At 37.4% G+C, this 12,630-nt stretch overlaps 1 protein-coding gene across 1 annotated transcript in view; it reads right to left on the bottom strand.

Annotated features, from left to right (window-relative positions):
* Positions 1 to 3,588: 3,588 nt before the first annotated feature.
* The window catches only part of rbm43 (RNA binding motif protein 43), a 240,285-nt gene continuing 231,243 nt past the window's right edge, over positions 3,589 to 12,630 (bottom strand). Inside the window, exon 5 of the transcript XR_010001419.1 lies at positions 3,589 to 3,664. The gene's annotated coding sequence lies outside the window, so the exon portion shown is untranslated. The remainder of the gene's footprint in view (positions 3,665 to 12,630) is intronic.

Raw genomic sequence — 12,630 nt, 5'->3', positions numbered from 1 at the left:
GAAGCAAGGTATATGTGTACAAGAGAGAGGGAGAGGAAACAGGGAGGGAGGAGAGGTGGAAAGAGAGCATTGTAGATAACACGCACAAATGTATTAGATCATTATTATATTTACTGGCTTATTGCTTTTCAATATCCTGTATCAAATACTTTGTCTTTGGTGAAAATGTGTTAAGAAAAATTGGCAGCCGTCTAAGGAGAATTGCTCTCAGCTTTCGCAAGTGCCGCATGTCGTAACTTTATAACAACACTTTTTGCAAATATTACAATGTGTGGTACCGCTTGCCTTGAGATTCCACAATGTATCCTGGCTTGCTTTTTAATAGAGCCTTTTAAACATTTCATCGTAAAGTGCTCTGTGAGGAATTGAGGCATTTATCATGTTGGACTGAAACATTTCTTAAGCAAACATCCCCTGGTTTCTGTCCCTTTTCCCTTATGTCATTATTTTCTCCCTCTCTCTTCCTCGCATAGGACTGGAGGAGCAGTGTGTGCAAACTGATACCTCACCTCGATACACTGTGCGTTTAGCTTTCTTTTGACCTGCCACCACAATTATCAGCTAAATTTTAGAGCTCTCAGAGAGCCATGGGATCGAATAGTAATGCCTATTCAACCACCCTCCAGGCCCATTCCCACTCTAATGGTATATTTACAAGAAAATGAGGGCTTGGAAAGGTGTTTCTCCTGAGTAAATGGATGGCAATATTTCGAGGATTCTAAATTAGGTTTTCAGCCCAGCTGGTTGACCTTATAAATTCTGTCAGCCAAATGGTCGCCAGTGTAAATAACAATCATTTTTCTTGGTGTCAGAACATTGTAAGTTTAGACTGATCTAAGCATTGCTGCATATGCTCCGTTCCCCTTGAGTACAGGACCTCACGGACTGCTCAGGCTCATGGTCTGAAGGAACATACCTCATCTGTTTTACATTTCCTTTGTAGCCTGCTCTGGAGGCTAATGGAGAGCTTTCGGGCAGCGCTGCTAACAGTGCAGACTAAGTGATGAAAATCCCAATGGAATTCAGACTTCCTCAATACTTATAAATGTCTGTAAGGCAATTGTGAGTTAATAATCTTTTCCTGAATCTACTTTAGTTAGTGTGTATGTGTGTGTGTTTCCCCTTCTATCATGGTTCCCTCTTTCCCAAAGGAAATTTCCTAAACTTTATTGCAAAGCACATGCCCTTGGAAATGGTCAAGTAATAAAAAGAACTGTTATCAGGTTATGGGAGCTCTCTCTCTTTCTCCACTTTGTTAAAAAAAAGAAAGAATCAGAACAAAGAAGTTCTTATGCATATTTCAACAGGTGCATTTTAAATTTAAAAAGCTTAAAATGTGAAGCAAACACTAGTTAGATAGAAAATATTTTATCAGGGGCCCATTATTTAGTCACATAAAAAAATAAACAGATTGTAGCTGTTGTTGTTTATTTATACCCCACTATTTCTCTCTACAAAACACTCAAAGCAGCTTACAATAAAACCAAAGCAATATAATTTACACCTAAACAATATCAACGTTAAAATAGAATTAAATATAAATGATATTAAAAATAACAGTTACACTTCTTAACACTGATTAAAAACGTATTCAGAGCCAAAATCAGAAAGGCTGTGAAAACATGGCTGTGCGCACAAGCTTTTAATGAGTAATATAATAACGTCAACATGGCTGAAGCATGAGGTTTTTAGACAAATGGATCTAATTTACATATGTTTTAATTGTTATAATGTATTTTAATGATGTATTTTTATAGTTTTAATTGATTATATGTACTGTTTTTGTTTTATTATTATGTTCTTGGCATTAAATGTTGCCAACTGTTGTAAGCCACCCTGAGTCCCCCCGGGTGAGAAGGGTGGGGTATAAATGCTGGAAATAAATAAATAATAAATAAAATCCTGAAGTTACATTTGGTGAATAGAATAGTTCTAAAAATCCTAATGGTACAGTAGAATCTCACTTATCCAAGCTAAACGGGCCAGCAGAAGCTTGGATAAGCGAATATCTTGGATAATAAGGAGGGATTAAGGAAAAGCCTATTAAACATAAAATTAGGTTATGATTTTACAAATTAAGCACCAAAATATCATGTTAAACAACAAATTAGACAGAAAAAGTAGTTCAATACGCAGTAATGTTATGTTGTAATTACTGTATTTACGAATTTGGCACCAAAATATCATGATATATTGAAAACATTGACTACAAAAATGGCTTGGATTATCCAGAGGCTTGGATAAGCGAGGCTTGGATAAGTGAGACTCTACTGTAATACTATTTGAAAGGAGAGACTATACAATTGGCCTTCCATACCTTACAGATTCTTCTGAGTCAAAAGATTCACCCAAACATGTAAATACTTCACAATATACAAAAAGCAAACATTATGTAAGTGATGCCATATAAATCTTTGCTTCTTGGTGGTGGAATTCCCATTCACAGAAAGCTAGCTTGGCCCCCTATTTGTTGTCTGACTGTTTACTGCAGAAGGTCTATTATTTGAAGTGTGATGAATTCTATTTTATTGTTATCATCATTGTTACAGTGATACCTTGACTTAAGAGTTTAATTTGTTATGTGCTGAGCTCTTAACTCAGAACACTCTTATCTCAAAGTGAATTTTCACATTGAGGTGCATGGAAATGCTATTAATCTGCTCCAGCCCCTCGAATCCTCCCCCCCATTTTTGTTATGCGTTTTTAAATTAGAAAATGTACTTTATAAATAACAAATAATGTATAAATGCACATAACAAAGAAAGATCAACTTTAAAATGGCAGAAGCACAAAGTTGTAGCAAGGAAGCACAAATGACAATGCAAAGAGGCAGAAGCATCATTTTCTTCATACTAGACTCATTCTAGCCTCCCTCCCTCTCTTGCGCTCTCTCCTGTTCTCTCTTCATGAAGCCAAACATACCAGGAATAAAAACCACATAAAATCAACTAACCCAAAGTTCCTCTAAGTGGACAATAGCAAAGCAGACAGAAATCTCCCAAAGCAGACAAGAACATGAAGCAAGGATGCAGCTCCCTTGAAGCCCTAAAATCCTGTACTCTTGTTCTAGTGCTCTCTCACGTGCTAGTACTCCCTCTGGCACTAGCTCTTAACAAAAAACACTGCTCTTATATCAAAGCAAACCTGGGCTGAGTGACAGCTCTTAACTCTAAACACTCTTACGTTGGAATGCTCTTAAGTAGAGGTTCCACTGTATACTTGAACAGCATTTTAAAAATGTTTTAAAATTAATGTTACAGTAGAGTCTCACTTATCCTACGTTCTGGATTATCCAACACATTTTTGTAGTCAATGTTTTCAATACATCGTGATATTTTGGTGCTAAATTCGTAAATACAGTAGTTACTACATAACATTACTGTGTATTGAACTACTTTTTCTGTAAAATTTGTTGTATAACATGATGTTTTGGTGCTCAATTTGTAAAATCATAACCTAATTTGATGTTTAATAGGCTTTTCCTTAATCTCTCCTTATTATCCAACATATTCGCTTATCCAACATTCTGCCAGCCTGTTTACGTTGGATAAGCGAGACTCTACTGTATTAATAAGATTAATTGTTGAACTGTTCTTGAACTTCAATATTATCCCGTGTCTTGAACATACTTCCTTTTAATGTCTACTGCAAGCCACCTTGGGTGCTATATTGGGAGAAAAGTAAAATGTGTTACTAAATTATACAAAAATAATATTTGTTACACTTCTATAACACCCCTCAGTCTGCTGGACAAGGCTTCTCGTATTTCACTCAGCACCAAGACTAGGATTCTAGACAGATGACAGATCTGAAGTTAAAAAAAAAAACTCCACCTTTTAAAAAACGTGGGAGTATATATTATCGCAGAAAGGTTTGTATACATGAGTGACAGTGAACCAAAAAGAATTGCTGAGAAAATGCAGATGAAATATAACGCATGCGAACAAAGGCCAGAAAAGAGAATATTTAGTGCAAGGCCCTTCTTTCTTCCTTAGTGGTCTTTGGGGTACACATCTAATTTTAGGCAGTCCAGTGTTGGTATCCGTGGCCAATGGTGGCCTCTTTTGAAGGGGCATTTCCTCCATTTCATCATAAGTTGTCTGCCTTTACGTTCCATTATAGCCTATCTGGGACCAATCCATTATTTTTATAGAAGGTTATTATTACTGTTGTATAAACCTTTGTTTTAACTTCTGTTTTATCATCTTCTTGTGTTTTAAACTGTGTATATTGTTTAATGTATTTGTGCTGTTACTTTTGTAACGTTGTGAGCCGCCCTGAGTCCCCACGCGGGGTATAAATAAAGTTTTATTATTATTATTAAGGTTCATAGAAAATGAAAGGTAGTGGAGAGATAGAATAATGTGTTGAACCAGATGAATAGCTTTGTCCTAGAGATGTTTTTTTTCAGAAATAACCCTCAATGAGTTTAGGATGTCTTGCTCCTGGGTGAGTAGGCAAAAAAGTTAAATTTCCCTGTCGATTTTGGTAAGAATGAAGTACAAATCCCTTAGTCTGGATTCAGCCCACTGTGAACATAAATACTGGTACTTCAATATGAGTAGCTTCTCCATTTCTTGACTTTCTTTCTGCAAAAGACAATCTGATCTGATCTGATCTAAGCTTCATGCAGGAAAAAAGACATGTCCCTATAAAACATTCTTCCTTTCTCCTACATTAAGAAATGTAAGCCGTGTTTGCTTACTTGCAATGAGTTATCTTTAGCACAGAACACAGCACATCTTTAAGGATGTTTGCTTGTGTTTTTTCCCCCAGACCATTTCCATCTAATGCTTTCTGGCTGAGCTACGTGTGAGCTGTTTTTAGTACAAAAGCATCTCCCTGAAACAGATGGTGGTGTTGGCTAATCACTTTTTCCTCCCAGGCTGATTCACACAATCTTTTTGAAGTGATTATGGGGTGAGGCCATTGCAAGCTGACATTTTCTCCATCCCCTTACTTTTTTGGGAGGGTTTGTGGTCCTCTTTGTAAACTCTCTGCTCCATAATGTTGGCTGAAAATACTTCATTCAGACAATGAAAATGGTTTCAAATCTCACACTTTTTTTTCCAAATGTAAGTTCAACTATTCACTGAAACAGGGTCTCCTAGTTCACCTTTCTCCATGTCCTCAAGATGGATCTGGCACTACTCTTACCTTATTATAATATATAATGATAAAAAAACTTTATTTCTAGACCATCCTCTCTCCCCAAAGGGACTCAGGGTGGTTTACACACACACAAAAAGGCAAACATTCAATGCCTTAGATGCAGGCATGTAGCCGGGGGGGGGGGGGGGGGGATGAGCCCCCCCCCCCGAAATTCTCAGGGTGGTCCGCGAAAAAGCCTTACATTTATTATTTAAACTGTTATGTTTATTCATATCATGATCTGATCACCATGCTCAATATATCCCATATGCATGGGGGTATTGGGATAACCATACAAAAGGTTTGCTAGGGTAGACCCTCTCCTGCTCAGTCTCAGCCCCCCACCTCCGAACCAAAATTCCAGCCCCTCCTGAAACAAAATCCTGGCTAGTGGCTATGGGCCTGCTTAAATGAGTACAAACACATCAAAAATAATAAAGGATAATGCACAGTAACAATAGTAAACTTACAACAAAAGAATTAAGCATTGAAATGAAACAAACCCAGAAACAATCCAATAAGATATAATAAACTAAAACATGAATAAACATTATAACATATACTGCAGTGGATTAAATGACTGAGCTGCAGAACTTGCTGACCGAAAGGTTGGTGTTTGGAATCTGGGGAGTAGGGTGAGCTCCCGCTGTTAGCCCCAGCTTCTGCCAACCTAGCAGTTCGAAAACATGTATATGTGAGTAAATCAATAGGCACCACTCCAGTGGGAAGGTAATGCTGTTCCATGCAGTCATGCTGGACACATGCCTGCTTGGAGGTGTCTACGGACAACTCTGGCTCTTGGCTTAGAAATGGAGATGAGCGCCAACCCCCAGAGTCAGACACAACTAGACTTAATGTCAGGGGAAAACATTTACCTTTACCTTACATTAAAATAGCTAATACAGATGTTCATTTAAAATGTATCATAGCAGCGATATAATACAAGTAGGTTAGCCAGCATTCCAATTAGTTAAAGTGTCTTATTCACAAAATTAGTTTCCCAGTCACATTACGTGAAAAAGGTTTAGATGACAAAGTACTCTTACATCCTTCCATCTATCACTTTATTTACATCCCACATTTCTCCTAGGCTGAGACTCAAAGTGGCTTACACAAAGACAGAATGCACAGAAACATATATAAATAAAACATATAAAAACCAGAATTAAAACAATATTGAATATCACCAGAATTAAAACCATTGTAAACCCGGATAACCATTAATTCCAAAACAGTCTTGCTACTCGATTGAGTTGCACACTCTGCAGGGGTGTTTCCACTTCCATGTTGTGAAAAATACCTCAGGAACATGACCTGCCCCCCACCCACCTTACCCTTCTTCAAAAATATAATGTCAGAAGGAACATCAGAGGAATGAACTCCATGGGAAAGTTCACATCTACTTAGCTCTACCCAGGAAATACAGGAGGAACTGAGACAATGGAGATGTGAGGCTTTGCTCTTGTCTGTACTGGGGGGGGGGGGTGTCATTTCCTGCCCTTGGTTGAAAAAAACCTTGGTTCATCCCAGACATCCACAAGAAATTAACTTGAATAACATAGTTTGAATATTGGAAAGAGATGTTTTTCTTTTTTTAAAAAAATCCCTATTGGAACAAAAGGCGTTTGGATATTGAAAAATATCCTGACACCTGCAAGTACAAGTCCTGCCAAATCCCAAGGCTTTTTACTAGTGTGAATGAGACCTTAGTGAGTTAGATTAGGAAAGAGTGTGGTGCCTGGGCATTTCTTCCTCTCTTCTTTTGTTGAATTTCCCAAGTTGGAAAATTGATTCAGAAGCAAAAAAAAACAAACAAAAAAACCTGGTTTATAGCCAGATAAAAAGTTTTCTTGTTTGGCTACCATGGGGAAATTGACATAACAAATTTCAGAAATCTTGTCTTAAGGGATATAAGTGGAAAGGGAGTACAGAAGAAAGGAGAATGGGGACAGAATTTTTGTGTTAGATCTAATAAATTATGGTTTATGGTTTCAAACTAATTAATTTGACTCAGGCCAACATGTAATGATTTCACTTTTCAAAGTGAGGCATTAATGAGTTTCTCGGATACTGCAAAGCATAATAACCTACTTCATATCTAATGTTCAGAATCTCCAGCCTAGGAGGATTCAAACTCAAACGGCAAAATCCCCCTACCCGCTGCACATACCATGCAAAACAGTAGTAGTAATAAAAGTAATAATAATAACCTCAAAATGCCCTCTGTTGGCATACAGATATTTTGCTATTTGGGAGGAGGCTATTTTATTTTTTAAATAATTGTTTAATGTGAAGAGATAACTGATTTTAGTGTTTTCTTCTTCTTCATTTGTTTAGTCGTTTCGACTCTTCGTGACCTCATGGACCAGTCTACGCTAGAGCTCCCTGTCGGCCGTTGCCTCTCCCAGCTCCTTCAAGTTCAAGCCAGTCACTTCAAGGATACCGTCCATCCATCTTGCCCTTGGTCGGCCTCTCTTCCTTTTTCCTTCCATTTTCCCCAGCATCATGATCTTTTCCAAGCTTTCCTGTCTTCTCATGATGTGGCAAAAATACTTCAACTTTGCCTTGAATATCCTTCCCTCCAGTGAGCAGCCGGGCATTATTTCCTGGAGGATGGACTGGTTGGATCTTCTTGCAGTCCAAGGCACTCTCAGGATTTTCCTCCAGCACCAAAGTTCAAAGGCATCTATCTTCCTTTGCTTAGCCTTCCTTATGGTCCAGCTCTCATATCCATAGGTTACTATGGAGAATACCATTGCTTTAACTATGCGGACCTTAGTTGCTAGTGTGATGTCTCTGCTTTTCACTATTTTGTTGAGGTTGGCCATTGCTCTTCTTCCAATAAGTAAATGTCTTCTGATTTCCTGGCTGCAGTCTGCATCTGCAGTGATCTTTGTGCCTAGAAATATAAAGTCTGTCACTGCCTCCACATTTTCTCCCTCTATTTGCCAGTCATCAATCAGTCTGGTTGCCATGATCTTGGTTTTCTTGATGTTTAACTGCAGCCGGGCTTTTGCACTTTCTTCTTTCACCTTGGTTTTCTCACCTTGGTTGTTAATGTTTCTTCCAGCAATTTTAACTCCAGCCTTGGATTCATCAAGCCCTGCACGTCGCATGATGTGTTCTGCATACAAGTTGAATAGGTAGGGTGAAAGTATGCAGCCCTGCCGTAGTCCTTTCCCAATCTTGAACAAGTCTGTTGTTCCGTGATCTGTTCTTATTGTGTCTACTTGGTCTTTATAGAGATTTCTCAGGAGATAGACAAGGTGACTTGGTATCCCCATACCACCAAGAACATGCCACAGTTTATTATGATCCATGCAGTCGAAGGCTTTGGAGTAGTCAATAAAGCAGAAATAGATGTTTTTCTGAAACTCTCTGGCTTCTGTTTATGTATATTTATAATTTATTTTATGATCCGGCATTGAATGTTTGCCATATATATGTTGGGCTCCGCCCTGAGTTCCCTTTGGAGTGAGAAGGGAGGAATATACATGTTTTACATAAATAGATAGATAGATAGATAGATAGATATTTTAGGCCCAGAGATACCTTTCTTACAATAGGAAGTTACCTGGAAGACACTTCATGCACCTCTTGAAGTGAACCCATTTCTGTGCACACATGTACAAGCATAATTTCACTATATCATTTATTTATTTATTTTATTTACAGTATTTATAATCCGCCCTTCTCACCCCGAAGGGAACTCAGGGCGGATCACATTATAACACACATAGGGCAAACATTCAATGCCCATAAACACATCAAACAGAGACTGAGAGACACACGCAGAGGCAAGTTAACCTTCTTCTGAGGGGATGTTCGATTCTGGCCACAGGGGGGAGCAGCTGCTTCATCATCCACACTGACGGCACTTCCTCATTCCAGGTCGTAAATTAGTTAATCTTGCCTCCCCACTTTATAAGTGGTACCTTATCTCCTACTTGATAGATGCAACTATCTTTCGGGTTGCTAGGTCAGCAACGAGCAGGGGCTATTTTTTTATTTTTAATTGACGGGTGCTCACCCCGCCACGGGCTGGCCTCGAACTCATGACCTCATGGTCAGAGTGATTTAAGGCAGCTGCTCAACAGCTGCGCCACAGCCAGCTGAACAATTATCATATTCAATTGTGTACTTATTTTTGTGACATAGCTATAGCATACTCCACAACTTTAATGCACTTTTGAAAATGGGTTTGTCTGCTTCTGACAACACACATGTCAAATGGATAGATAATAGATTGATAGATCGATAAATAGATGGTAGATTTAAGATTCTTGCCAGCACATAATTCCAGCTACATCTCCCCCAAAGATGTTGATGGTTAGCAACTCTCAACAGCTGTAGTCAACATAGTCAGTTCTGAAGAATTCTGAGAAGTGCAGTCCAATAATAAGTGGACAGCTGTACAATTTATACTCCTAATCCTGATGAAACACAAGACAAAGGAAATGTGGAAATAGGTATAAAACAAAAGAAATGTATAGGAATTGTCTGGCACTTCATCATAAACAACGAATTAGAAACTATGAGTAACAAAAAGAAAAATTTTCTCATTTATGAGTAAAATAAAAGCGGTATAGAAAAGAACATGGCACAAAGAACAAAGATTATAATACGTAGGTTTAAAAGAATTTTTCAAAAAAGAAAAAATGAGGATACATGCCAGACATTAACAGGAAAAGCATTGCAAGCATTTATTTAGGGGGGAGGGGGGGGAGACATTCGAAGCTTAACAAGAAGATCAAAGCAGGAAGAATGCGAGCAAGAAGACAGAAAATAAAGGCCAGAGACAACAATAAAAATATTTTGATCATTAAAGGCTCCAAAATGTATGAGTAAATGTGTAAGATTGCCACCTTACCCAAAGTAATCTTTCTCAAGTGCCCTGAATATCAGGCTATCATTAAACACAGTCACATTTTTTAATCAGACACTTGGAATCACTCTATTTTATGCAGCCAGAAAAAATAATATTTCTCAAAATTGTGACAAGCAAATATTAAGATAATGAAGTGTTCCCCTGCAGAATACATTGTGGTAGGAATTAATTTATGCAATTAAAAAAATAGTTGAGGGCTATAGTAAAGGGAATTATTTTGGTAAGACATAAACCTTCTTCATGAACTCATGGGTCAAGGAGCAGAAGTATAATTGTGTATATTGTCTCTGTTCCTAACCTCCATTTGATTAAGCTTTCAATAGAGCCTTCAGGAAACATGGGATTGTTTGTCTTATCAAGTTAAACTGTTACAGTATATATTCACTTTAATTGATATGGCAACATCCTGTGGAATCCTGGGATTTGCAGTTTAGGGAGGGGCATTTAGAATACGCAGCCAGAGAATTCTTGGACCTCACTAAACTACAAATCCCAAAATTTCACAGGATGCTTCCATGGCAGGACTACAGGACTATAGCAATGTTGTGTAATAAAGAAGTAAGGGTGGTTCTACACAAACACTGTCTACCTCATCAGATGGGCCAATTTGCCCATTGTACACTGCTTCCCATCCAGAAATGGCATGTTAAACAGAACTCGCCAGAAAGTCCATAATAGGATGTAATGCACTGCAGCCAACCAGAATACATCCCAGGGCTTAAAAACAGAACTGTAAAATGAGGAAAGATTATCATTGCGCTCTGTTTTTGTCTTTTGTTTTCCAATTGCCTATGAGTAGCAAGAAATTCTGTTTTGATGTGTGGTCAATTTCCTCCTGGACTCCAGTGTGTAATCTTCCTCCACTTCTGTAGTTGGGAGCATGAACTTGGCTTATATTTATATTGATGGGTTTTCCATAGAATCTTATTGATATTATCTGGTCAGACAGTACTTGTCTGGTTTGAAATGTTACATTTCAGTTCTGTTCCAAATACTGCAATACTGATATATAGTCCATTTCACCAGAGCCTGTTGCTTCCCAGAAGCACACAATTCCACCACTGCAGAAATATTGTGTTATTGGTGGGACTCTCTGTCTATCAATTAGGATATGAAACTAGGATGTGAGCTGGAAAATAGGGATTAAATCATGCTTTCCTATTTGGAATGCACAAAGAACATTAAGACTGCAGATTATGTACAGAGTTACTTCCATAGAGGTTCAGATAACTGGTATTATTTTGATCTTGCCCTTCATGTATTCAGTTTAAAGGTATCTTTTCAGTGTGGGCAAAAGTACAGTATATACTCGAGTATAACCTGACCTGAATAGAAGCCGAGGCACCTAATTTTACCACAAAAAAACTGGGAAAACATTGACTCCAGTATAACCCAAGAGTGGTAAATTTCAGAAATTAAAATAGGTACCAGTAAAATTACATTGATTGAGGCATCAGTAGGTTAAATATTTTTGCATGTTTACATAAAAATCAAATTTAAGATAAGACTGTCCAACTCTGATCAAATCATTATTCTCATCTTCTTCAATGTAAATGTGCTTATGTATCCTTTTAATAATAATAGAGTAAAATAATACATGTAATAATAATAATAAATACAGGAAAATAATACAAGTAATAATAAATAGAGTAAAATAATAAATGCAATAATAATAATATTAGAATGAAATAATAAATGTATTGATAATAATAATAATAATAATAATAGAGTAAAATAAATGTAACAATAGCAACAATAATAGAGAAAAATAATAAATGTAATAATACCAATAATAATAGAGAAAAAATAATAAATGTAACATATATTCTCAAGTATAAGCTGACCCAAATATAAGCCAACCAGGAACCTCACCCAAGTATAAGCCGAGGGGGGCTTTTTCAGTCTTTAAAAAAGGGCTGAAAAACTAGACTTATACTCGAGTATATATAGTAAATGCAAAGTCTTCAAGATCCTAACTTGCAGATTAGAAAATATCTGAAAAAATGTTGTGTTTTTTAAAGTGTTTGGAAATCATAATGAGAAGAATCCTCAATTGACTAAAAGCTCTGCAGTGATTTTTTTTCTGTGCAAAATTCACATGTTGGTGATTTCAATTGAAAACAACCTTTCCTACACATAAAAATAATATTTTTGCACAATAATGTTTTTTGTGCAGAAAATGCAGTTTTCTGTGCAAAATAACTTTTTGTGAATTTGTCATAGCATGAAGCCCAAATGGTTAAAAATGTGCTTTCTTGTGGCCAGGAGAAATTTGCTATAATTACCCATTCCTCCCTTCATGAAGAACCTTAGTAAAGAATTATACCTCTACCCTTACTAGAGCCCACATATTAGGGCTAAAACAGTGGAGGAAGCACACACACCAGCTAGCTCTGATTTATCTCAATATCCCTAATTGTGTGAGTCCTAAATGTGTGGGCATTAGGAAGGAAGGTAATAGGGTAAAGGTAACGGTTTTCTCCTGACATTAAATCTAGTCGTGTCCGACTCTGGGGTTGGTGCTTATCTCCATTTCGAAGCCTAAAAACCGGCGTTGTCCATAGGTCATGTGGCCAGCATGACTGCACAGA

Source organism: Anolis carolinensis, chromosome 1, assembly GCF_035594765.1.
Source record: "Anolis carolinensis isolate JA03-04 chromosome 1, rAnoCar3.1.pri, whole genome shotgun sequence".
In the NCBI taxonomy this organism is placed as follows: domain Eukaryota; kingdom Metazoa; phylum Chordata; class Lepidosauria; order Squamata; family Dactyloidae; genus Anolis; species Anolis carolinensis.
This window is presented reverse-complemented; position numbering and strand designations above follow the sequence as displayed.